The sequence below is a fragment of the Jaculus jaculus genome, chromosome 6, assembly GCF_020740685.1.
Source record: "Jaculus jaculus isolate mJacJac1 chromosome 6, mJacJac1.mat.Y.cur, whole genome shotgun sequence".
NCBI classification, from domain to species: Eukaryota; Metazoa; Chordata; class Mammalia; order Rodentia; family Dipodidae; genus Jaculus; species Jaculus jaculus.
This window is the reverse complement of record NC_059107.1, coordinates 102905216-102917750: the sequence shown is the minus strand read 5'-3', so window position 1 is coordinate 102917750 and position 12535 is coordinate 102905216.

Genomic DNA, 12535 nt, shown 5'->3' with positions numbered 1-12535 from the left:
CTTCATTCACTGCTGGTGGGAATGTAAACTTGTATGACCATTATGGATATCAACATGGAGAGTACTAAAAAGGATGAATGTAGGGCTACCAACAGACTCATTTATTTCCTTACTGGGAATTTATCCAAAAGGATCCATGCTTCACTGCTGAGGTATTTGCTCAGCCATGTTTATAGCTGTTCAACTCATAATAGCTAAGAACTGGAATCAACCCAAGTACCTGTCATTGGATGAATGCATAACAAAGTTGTGGTACATTTACACAATGGAATTCTACTTATCAGTAAGAAAACACAATCCAATGAAATTTTCAGAGAAATGGACAGACTTGGAACAGACCATACTCAGTAATCTCACATAATTACAGAAAGACAAATGCTGCATGGTCTCACTTATCTGTGGTTTCTCACCTTGACCAGCTCCAGTGGTTGACAAACCTTATGTGCAACTCAATGCCCACACAATAGGGATGGAAGTGTTTGGGGGAGGAGAATGGGAAGTTGGAGAAGATAAGCACAAAACTAAATCCAAAATGAGGTGGTACCATAGAAACTTCTATCCTTGAAGATAGACTAAAAGGTATAATCCTAAAAAGGAGGAAGGGAGGAACACCTGAAAAAGAAAGGCCCTGGAAAGGGTGAGGTGAAGCCTAACCTTAAAACAAAACAAAACTTTTTTTTTTTCTTTTCTCTGGCCTGTAACTCCCTGTACCAGAATTGGTTGCTACTCACCATGTGCTAGTGATGAGAGAGACTTATGAAGTTCCCAAAACAAGACAGCCTTCTTTCTTGTCTTTTCTTTGCCTTTCCCTTCCTTTCTTTTCTTCTCCTTTCCTTTCCTTTTCTTTTCTCTTCTCTTCTTTTCTTTTTCCCTTGGTTACCTGCCTGAGGCAAAAGGTAAGACCCTGTTACTAAAGATACCATATGCTGCTTATACAGAGCTTGGAGAAACCTTGCTGGAATCCAGAATAGAGCCATCTAGCCCATCTAGTGCTGGAAAGAACTACATGAGCTACTTGGAGAAAGTGGCCAACAATGGTCTGAACAACCAGTGGCCTAAGCTACTCAGAAGCAAACACCCTGACAGTATATACATGCCAGTGCAATAGAGGCACACAGCCTGGGTGGGTAACAAATAGCTTTCTGATTGGATAAGAGATCTGCTCAGTGTAAAGGAACACATATCTCCAATGGGAACCAGATCAGAATCCTATGGAGACAAAGATTATGCTTTCCAATGTCAAGGTCTCACTAATCTTTGGATAAAAGAGGGGCTATATACATCAAATTCTCCCTAAATTAATAATGCTTATCCCATTTAAAGTATGCTGACCTCACTCTCTGTTGGAGAATCGTTCTTCTTTTTCAGAAGGTAGTGAAACTTGTGTAGATAAACTACCCTCACACTTCAGCCGAGCCACGGTTGAAACCACAGAGGAACTGTGGAAACAAACATGAGTGCTGCTTCCATTCTGAGCCTGACCATGCCAGTCAAAGACAACAACCTGTCCAAAAACTCGGAGAATAAAAATGTTAAGATACTTGAAGAGAACACAAGTAAAGGCTGGAAAACAGTGATAGGATGAGTGGATGAGACCCTGAAAAGTTTGGGGAGAAAGAAATACCAGTGGTGGGAATAAAGAGAAATACAGATTAACAACAACAACAACAACAACAAAAAAAAAAAACAGTAGCTTATGTTCATGGATTCCCAATGCCCAAACTTCTCAATCTATATGACAAAAGAACGTCTTTTCTCCTTTTTTCTTCCCATAAGCAGTTACTAATTTTCACACTAAATCATGAATAGAAATCTAGTTATCACAAACATGAATGACACCGAGTGCTTACTGAGCTGAACATCATAATAATGAGTTGTGCTTTCAAAAAGCACAACTCTATGAGGTTACTAGAATTATAATTCTATTTTGGTTGATGTCACTGGGGTTTGGCAATGGTAAACCTGGAAATAGGAAAGCCAGAATTCTGACACCAGGTGTAAAACAACAAAGGGATGCCCACATGTGTTCCTGAGGTCTGATTCCTGTAAGAATTCCCAATAAGTCAATTTAGCCAAATCATAAAAATAACCATCTTATTCTACTAGCAGCTCAGAAAAATGTTTTACTTCCTTTCAATCAATCACAGAATTTCTGATAGCCTTCACCAGCAGAATCACTCTAGCATGTTACTGAAAAATTGTTGCCAGAGCCCAAAGAGCCCAGATGACCTTGGATGATAAAAATAACCCTTTATTAAATATCCTCATCAGCAATGCATTACTTTTCACTTCAAAAACAAAATATAGTCACTAGGAGGGGGGATATACCTTAAGTGAAAGGAAAAGTTTGCAAGAATCTTTTTGAAAATGTCAGAACATCACAAATGTTTGACCTTTTTCATTACACATAAAGACAAAAATATTCATGTATACATATATGTCACCTTACCCTCAAATGACTCCAAAAAAAGTGGTGTTACTCTAAACAAGGATGGAATTTCTGTGGAAAACTTGTATCAGAGTAACATTTTACTATAGCTTTTTAAAAGACAACTCTAAATAAAGCCCTGAATTTCAGATGGAATCTGAGTTAAGTAAGGAAAAATAATAAAGTGTAGGGGGTATAGTACTAAATAAGATGTCTCATCTGAAGTCTCAAAAACACACCTGCAGGAATTCTCCCAAGAAAACATGAATATGACACTCACTGTTATACAAACAGTAGACAAAGAGATGAGGGCTTCCTTTCTCTGCACTTCCCACCTCTATGCCCAGAGAAGAATGCCTTACACCCCACATCCTTTCTGCAATGACAGAGCTTTCCCTGGCCCTGGCAAGCAGAGCCTGACAAATAAAATATGCCGAGATTTGTAAGTAGGTCCTTAGACAACATTGATTTTCTGCCATGTGCTCTGTTTGCTCAGGCCAATTATGTGAAAAGAATCTAGTTTTTAACTGGGAGTAGACATCTGATCCAATGAAAACTCATTTAGCATATATTAACTTATACTTCCATTCATTTTTATATTAATTTACAAGTTCCATTCTTTGGGCAATATAGCCCTCCATATAAATGAGAAAACAATTTAGAAAGCAATGGAAGTCTAATAGTGATTTTTAAAAATATTTTATTTATGTGTTTGCAAGGAGAGGGAGAGAGATAAGGAGGGAGAGCATGGGCACACCAGGGCCTCTAGCCATTGCAAAAGAGCTCCAGATGTATGAGCCACTTTGTGCGGGTACTGAGGAATCAAACCAGGGTTGTCAGGCTGGGCAGGCAAATGCCTTAGCCATTGAGCCATCTCTCCAGCCCGTCATTGTTTTATTTTTGATCCAACATGTGCTTTTCAGATACTGGTTACTTTTATGACTCAAAATTAAGCATAGAACTAGGTATACTTAGAAATATATTTGTAGGGCAGGAAATATAAGGAAGTGTTATTTAAGTTATAGTTTTTAAGCATGTCTTTCTTCTCATTTCCCTAGGAAATGGGAGAGTTGATAGTGTGGCTCCTGAGCCCGTGTACATTTCCACCAGCAGTTTCAGTCCTGCCGTGTAAGTTAGAGGAACTTATCACATGTTGCTGAAATGCAACGTGCTCACTTTTAATACTTCAGAATTCTATAGTGGAGCAATGTAAACACAGTAAGATTCTAGACTTACTTTGTTTCTTAAATTATCATATAACCCTATTATTCAGGCCATAATTAAAACATAAATTTATATAGGGGAGTTACTTCCTAGCAGGTCTCAAATTTTCCCAAGGAAGCGTCCCAAGTGAGGAGACTAGACATCCACTATACATATGCTGAGGTTGGAGAGCAGCTCCCAAGCGAATAGACTCCTACTTGAAATTTCTTTGAAATCTTGTAACATGCTTCGCAATGATTGCCATTTAGTTTATTTGGTTAAAATAATATGTAAGTTAAAATGTTTATCTAAATTTAAAATGATATGTGAAAAACATGCAGGTGGCTACTGTGGTACCCATTGGAGACCTTTGCAGGCATGCTTTACCATTAAACCATTAATAACCATTAGCACAATGCTACAAATACATATGTTGACTTCCTAAATTGAGTCTTCCTTTGTTATGAAAGAGTCAGAGACTAAAGAGGTCAGTAGTGAGAGATAATGTATTATAATTCCAGTGGCAGCCTGCTGATCCAACACAACTGTAGCACTAAGAAGATGCCACAAGGAACAAGTAAGTGGCAAATGCAATCATAAAGGAAACCAGAATCATGTTCTCATCACAACATCACATTACTTCCTAAGACTAAAGAGTGATGCTTATTAGAAGATACAATGTCTTGATTGGGTGATCAAGAAAAACATACTTTATGAAAATAAACGGAAACCAGATGAAACTATTCTTCCAAAATGAAGAAGAGAGAACACCTCACTGTTCATATACTTTAGAAAGCATGTGAGCAAAGAATTTTAGCTTTTATCATATGAAAGATAATGCTGCATCATAAATCTCACCTTAATAAGACATCTCTTATTAGGGGAGATCAGCAGAGTATAGACCTTATTTGTTTTCATGGCATTTTAAGTGATAAACAAAAGAAAAAAAAGTGAAGTTCCATGTGCCCTCATTTTGTAAGAATTTAAATATTATTTCAGTGCAAAGTCTTAATTTTAAGTAAAAATTCAAAACACACAGTATTTGTATTAAAGCCATACTATAGTGCTATATTCGGGGCGGGGGGGCGGTGGGGAATGAATTTTGATGTGATTCCTAAAGCCAAGTCTCTTTTGGCCAAAGATATATCATGCCTTTAAAATTCATTCTTTTATATCATTAAATTGTATCTTACTGAAGCACTGACAATCTTCAATATATCCTGAGAATATGCATTTTAGATGTTATAGACATATTCAGAGTATCTAAATATTTGAACAAATATTCAATAAGAAATGTGAATCTTTTTCTTAATTTTTATTTTATTTGTTTGAGAGACAGAAAGAGAGAGAATGGCAAGCCAGGGCCTTCAGCTACTGCAAATAAACTCTAGACATATGTGCCACCTTCTGCATCTGGCTTATGTGGGTCCTGGGCAACTGAACCTGGGCCCTTTGGCTTTGCATGCAAGTGCCTTAACTGCTAAGCCATCTCTCCAGCCCCAGAGAGGTAAATCTTATCTTGTTTCCTCCTTTAACCTCGAGGGCATGTCAGTTGATTATTTTCTCAATGATTTCTTATGAAAGTTTTCATACATACACAAAAGGATGAATTCTATGACTCCATCAACTTACATTTTTTAGGGTTTTACTCTAGCCCAGGCTGACCTAGATTTCACTATGTATTCTCAAGGTGGACTCAAACTCACAGTGATCCTCCTGCCTCTGCCTCCCAAGTGCTGGGATTAAAGGAGTGTGCCACCACACTGGCTTACCTTTACTCACTTTTACTCAATCTTGTTTCTGCTATCCAACCCACTTCCTTTTCACTTTACTTTTTGCTGGATGATTTACTGCAGCAAAACCCCCTATGCCATGTCATTTTACCCTAAATATTTCAATATACATATCTACCAGATTTTATATCTTCAATGCAATTATATAGTATAATTTCTTGATATTAAATTGATCAACTGTATGTTTACTAAATAGAGTTTTATATTTTCGGTATATCAGTACCATTTTCTGAATATAAATATTTGTCTGGATAAGAAGTTATCATCCAGAAGTAATATTTTGATTGTATTGACTGATAAACTTAAATAGTACTAAATGGATCGGATATTTTTTCTTCTGTCATGTTAACCAGTTAAATAAATTAAGCCCTTTGTGTTTCTGGGACTATGGAACCTAACTTAAAAATAAGAATGTAGACCTGGGGACATGACATAGTGGTTAAGGTGCTTGCCTGTGCAACCTAAGTACCCAGGTTTGATTTCCCAGGACCCATATCAGTCAGATGCACAAGGTGGCACATGCATCTAGAGTTCATTTGCAGTGGTTGCAGGCCCTGGCACACCAATTCTCTTTCTACTTGCCTCCTTCCCTCTCTTTCTCACTAAAATAAATAGCTAAATAAAATATTTTTAAAACATAAGAATGTGAGAGTATATGCACGGGCCATGTAAACCACATTAAAGTCAAGGCATAGCTGCCATATTATGCAATCATCAAAATAGTTGAATCATATTCAAGCAAATAGTTTAAACCACAGTTATTTTAAGGCAAATAAAATATAATACAGTATAGGAATAGAAAGAGAGCTTTGAAATTCATATTATCTGGGTTTTGGAGGTGGTTCATAGGACAAGGTGCTTCCCATGCCTAAAGACCTGAGTTCAGATCCTGACACCATGCAAAAGCCAGAAGCCCTTGGAAAGCTTCAGTGACCGCAGCACACAGTGAAATGAGAGCTAAGGCAGGAGAAAGTCCTGGTAGTTCATGGACTAGTGAGGCTGGTGAACACAGTAGTGAGCAAGGAGAAACCTCATCTCAAATGAGAACTGACATCCTAAAGGGGTCCTCTGACCTCCACACACATGCCATGGTGTACATGTGTCTGTGCTCACACCTATGCACACAAACACACAAATACCAAATATCAACTTAGCCTTGAACCCCTACCATGCTACTTAATCAGCTCTTTGTTAACTAAGTAGTCAGTTAACCATCTCATCAGTCAACTCATCTGCACAACAAGGATGAAAATGCTGCGATATCTAATGGAAAAAGTTTGTGCATTCGATGTGAGTCATGCATCTATCATGGGAAAGATGATCAAGAAAGTTTCTCCTTTAACAGTTTCTTAGTCAAAGCCCAACAATCTAGAAATCTGCTTAATTTGTATGCCTTTTAAATATTCTGTATAATATTTTGAACATTGTCCCATAAGGTCAGCAATGAGAGATGGCTACCATGCAAAATGTTTTTACAGTATTTTAATTTTAATTAGCTAGAAGCATGATCCTTTTATGTTAGCTAAGACAGTAAAGAAAAGTAACTAGTCATCTCAATTTTACTTGGAGTAATTTGTCATGAAATAAATCTTGGCCATAGAATTCTCAAGTAAGTGGTTCAACAAGATGTATGCTTTGGTGATTAAAAACTTTATGAAGGGGCTGGAGAGATGGTTTAATGTTTAAGCGCTTGCCTATGAAGCCTAAGGATCCCAGTTCAAGGCTTGATTCCCTAGGACCCACGTTAGCCAGATGCACAAGGGGGCGCACACATCTGGAGTTCGTTTGCAGTGGCTGGAGGCCCTGGCGAGTCCATGCTCTCTCTCTCTCTCCCTCTGCCTCTTTCTCTCTCTCTCTGTCTGCCACTCTCAAATAAATAAAGAAAAAATTTTTTTAAAAAACTTTATGAAGGGTTTATTCTTACCTTAAAGGCATGGTAATCCATTTCAGGAATCTCAGCACTGGAGAGCTGGAGACAGGAGGATTGATAGTTCCAGGCCAGCCTGGGCTACATAGCAGGACCCTATTTCAAAAAAACTCAAGGTATACTGTTGTCCAAAATCAAATACATCCCAATTACTTATCCCTCCTGAAATTCCTTGAGGATAGATATATTTGCATAGTCATTGCATTGTCCAAGAAGAGGAAAAAGACAATAGCATATATTGGGATATATTCTTATTTTACATTTTACAGAAAGACAAATGCCACATGTTCTCTCTCATATGCCCAACCTAAATTTGTGTGTTTAAGTTGGAGCAACTAGATTGCATTGTAATATTAAAATGAAATCATGGTTAAATCACTGCTATGAAAAAAATAACCTTGTGAGAAATAAAGTACAAATACATATGCAAAATGCACCTGTTCTAATAATCCTACTGTGCTTTTGTGACTCCCCAAAACTTTCCCTGTTGGTGAAGATGCTGTTTAATGCAGCAAGGTCGAGGGTTATTGATCTATAAAGGTGTTTATGATTCAGCTGCTGTGGGACTGTCTACAATGTCCCAGCCTCAGGGGTATGATTTTCCAGTGGTGCCAAGATGATTCTTGGAAATTTGCATGCTGTGTAAATTCATTATGTGATGCACATGCCAGACCCTTTGTAATAACAAGCTGTATACCTTAATTGCCAATTTGTCTTTTTGTTTTATTCTTTCTGAAAACTGGTCCTAATTTCCTCAGAGGTCACTTCAAACTAGGAGATAGGGCTTTTCCATGAATCAAGTTCTCTGAACTTCAGATTTCATCCCCAAGATACCTATTGCCTCAAGCTCCTTCCACAAGAATCTGACAATCTTCAGTGTTGGATCTTTTTTTTTTCTAGGTCATTTTTTTTTCTAGATAAACAGACATATTTTAAAGGGTGTTATTAAGGCTCAAGCAGCAAGACCAAATCATCTGGGTTGAAATGTGGCTCCCCCAATTGAGTTAATCATTGGCTTTGTAATCTTGAACAAGTTATACAATCTCATCTCATGAGATGCCTATTTTCCATAGTCAAGAAATAAGGAAACATTGAGAGAGTGGGCTGAGTTAGAAAAAAGTTTCTATCTTCTGGTTTTTTTGTTTGTTTGTTTGTTTGTTTTGTTTTTTTAGTCAGTGTCACATGTAATCCAGGCAAGCCTCAAATGCACTGTGTAATGGAGGCTGGCCTGAAATGGATTTTCCTGCTTCTACTTCCTAAGTTCTAGGATTAAACAAGTTAAACACCTCATCTGGCATTGAAAGTTGCCAGAGTATCTTGCCACTGCATACAAACTCCAGATGCATGTACTACCTTGTACGTCTGCCTTTTCATGGTACTGGGGAATCAAATCTGGCCCCCAAGCTTGCAAGCAATCACCTTTAACTGCTGAGCCATTTTTCCCAGCCCCCTCATTATTATCTATTAAAAGATCTATCAGTGGCCTAGAGAGATAGCTTAGCAGTTAAGGTATTTGCCTGCAAAGCCAAAGGACCTATGTTTGACTCCCTGGGACCCACATAAGCCAGATGCACAAGGGGCATGTGCATTTGGAGTTCATTTGCAGTGGCTAGAGGCCCTGGCATTCCCATTCACTCTCTCTCTCTCTCTCTCTCTCTCTCTCTCTCTCTCTCTCTGTCTCTCTCTCCCTCTCTCTCTCTCTCTCTCTCTCTCTCCTTCTCTCTCCCTTTCTCTCTCTCTCTGCACTTGCCTATTTCTATCTCTCTCTCTCTCTCAAATAAATAAAAATTAAAAAAAAATTTTAAAGAGATCTATCAAATTACGAATAATATTTTAATACCTACTTCGTGAGAAAATTCAGTGGCAAGTGATCTCAAAATATTTTAACAATACTTTTAAAATTTGTAATATTTTTTATTTATTTATTTTAGAGAGAGAATGGGCACATCAGGGCCTCTAGGTGTCAGGCACTACCAGGCACAGGTTGGAGTCTTCAGTAGATGGACCTGAGCTGCCAGGCATGGCTAAGGAACCCTGGGCTACAGGAGGCCACTCCTTCTCCAATCCTGCACACCTGTACTTAGGCTGTGCCCTGTGGCCTTTGGCCAGTTGCCTGGGAAACTCCTTATATGGTATCAGCCAGCACCCTTTGCACAGCCCATCCCCCTGTACCATGCCATTGCTTACATGCTGGAATGTATGTCCCCTTATGCTGATTAGGCATCATCAAGCAACCTTGTACATCCAATTCCCTTAGGACGCTCAACTACCTGTCAACCCATTTCCCTATTGATTAAACCAAACTGTTCACAGAAATTGCCTCTGGAAAGTGAACTCTTTCATCTTCGTGCTCAACAAGGTTGCCTGGATGCCTTTGGGGAAACATGGCCAGCTGGAAGGACCCAGGGACCCACATCTAGGCACTTCAAACAAACTCCACTTTGTGCATCTTGCTTTACTTGGGTACCAGGAACTCAAACTCAGGTTGTTAGGATTTGCAGGCAAGGGCCTTATCATAGAGCCATCTCACTAGCCTAACTATTATCATCTTTATCAGAAGCAGCTGCAAATGCTTGTGAAAGACCCTTGAGATTGGCATGCTGACATTGCCCCTAAAAGGAGGATGGGAGGCCATCATACCCTCACCCAAGATCTCATGCATCTCCTGCCAGCTTTACATAATGATGCAGAAGATATCATATACAGAAGGTAGAAGACCAAGGAATGGAAGCCTATCTAAGCAGTGAGGAAGATCTCATCATGTATGCTGGGACCTTTCAGGGGTACTAGCTTCTTTCTCCACACACTTGTAAGTAAAGATTCACCCTTGTTCTGTAAGGAAGACCAATATTCACATTGGTTCACCAAGGAGACCTCTGGAGACTTTAGTCCATTATGGGTACCCTTCCCACGGGGAACAAATGCTGGTAGACATTGCCACAGAAGGGCTCATGTTACAGAAGTGTTTGTGTAAATCGCCTGAATGCACACAGCCAGTAAGAGGCTGCACTGGGAATTGACTTGAGAAGCAAGGATTAGAGCAGCTCCACTACCATCAGTGATTTTGTAACGTGAAGACAAGTGGACAGACCCTCCAGTGCTGCTACTCGAGAGGGATGATGAGGCAGTGCTGTGAAAGAGCAGACTGATACCATCTCACAGACTTGTGAGCCATTTCCAGTGGATAACGTCTCACACAAACTACAATCCCAATGAACAGAAAATTACATTCTACCGTCCCAAGCTTTGAGTTACATCATCTTTCAAGAACGTATCTATAGGACCAAGAACCAAGCCACCCACTATAGGAGGAATCAATATGACATGGAGGATGAAGGGTTGTGGGCTGATTGGAGCCACAGAAAGTGGTAAGACCATTCTTGTTAAGCTCCTAATCTGCTCTCAAAGAATACAAAAGATGTCATGAAAGAATAGTTGCTTGCTTTGATGAAATGGAAACACTAATTACCCTTATTTGATAATTATATACTGTGTATTAGTATCAAACTATCATAAATATGTACAAATATTTAATGTCCATTGAAATATTTCAAAAGACAAAAAATAGTGATTGGAACTGGAAAAGGTAAAAAAAAAAATAATAACTGCTCTCATTTTTTGCAAAGTCCCATCCTTAACTCCATGATCCACCTACTTATTAGGTGTATTTGGAGCATGACGATGAATTTTTCTATTAAAAGCCAGAGGAGAAGTTCAGACTTTGGGGACACATAGTATCCATCTTAACTACACAATACCATTGCTGTAATAAAAAACACAGAGATAATATGTTAATGAATCTATGAGTGAAGTACGACTGTCATCCTATAAAATTTTATTTACCAGAACAGGTAGAGGGCATTTCTGATGTGCGGCATTGGTCAAAATTTATGACTAGTGAGCAATTGCCGTGTGTCTAGTCCAGTGTGGAGTCTCTTTCACAGCCAAAATACTTGTTGCTACCTTACCTTGTAAAGTTACTTTCGCCACCTGCTGTTGTGAAGCTCAAATAGGAAAATCTATGTAAAGCACCTGGAAGAAATCACCCCAAAAATATTTAGCTCAATATACAAACAGATTGTGAAGCCAGATCACTTGCAATTTAGTTCAATCTCTGTCACTTTTTAGCTATGAAGCTTTCCTCATACCATCACTATATTTCAATCTCATGAACATATATGTATGCATATATATGCATGTATATATATGAATATATATGAATATATATATATATACACATGAATGAACAGTGTCTCATACATGATAAGCATTACATGAATGTCAACTATTCTTGTTTTACTATTGTTGTAGTTTCATAACTTTGAGTCATGCTAAGGAGTTTTCTCCACTTAAGTAATTGTCATGAAGAACTGCATAAGAACATGGAATAAATAATCAGTGGTGAGGGCTGGGGATATAGCTCAGTGGTAGAGCACTTGCCTAGCATACACAAAGTCCTGAGTTTAATCCTTAGCATTGAAAATACACATATACAACAGCAACTAAAAAAAAAAAACAAAGAAGGGCTGGAGAGATGGCTTAGCGGTTAAGTGCTTGCCTGCGAAGCCTAAGGACCCCGGTTCGAGGCTCGATTCCCCAGGTCCCACGTTAGCCAGATGCACAAGGGGGCACATGCATCTGGAGTTCGTTTGCAGAGGCTGGAAGCCCTGGTGCGCCCATTCTCTCTCTCTCCCTCTATCTGTCTTTCTCTCTGTGTCTGTCGCTCTCAAATAAATAAATAAATAAATAAATAAATAAATAAATAAATAAATAAATAAAAAGAAAACTTCAATATTAAGTGAATCAGGATATGGAGAGATGGCTTAGCAGTTAAGGCACTTGCTTGCAAAGCCTAATGACCCAAGTTCAATTCCCCAATACCTACATAAATCCAGATACACAATGTGGCACATGCATCTGGAATTCATTTGCAGTGGCTGGTGGCCCTGGTACACCCATTCTCTCTCTCTCTCTCTTTCTCTTTCTCCTTGCAAAAAATTATAAAAAGAGAACCAGGATAGAAGGACATTAGGATAGGCTAGTTAAGTTGCTAAAGATAATAATGGGCAACTCAGTTGGGATTAGAGGATATAGAGTGGACATGGAGTGTTAATTACAAGACCAGTATTTTGGACATCATCTCCCAAAGAAGAGAAATGCCTACGGAAATTGACTATGTGGACC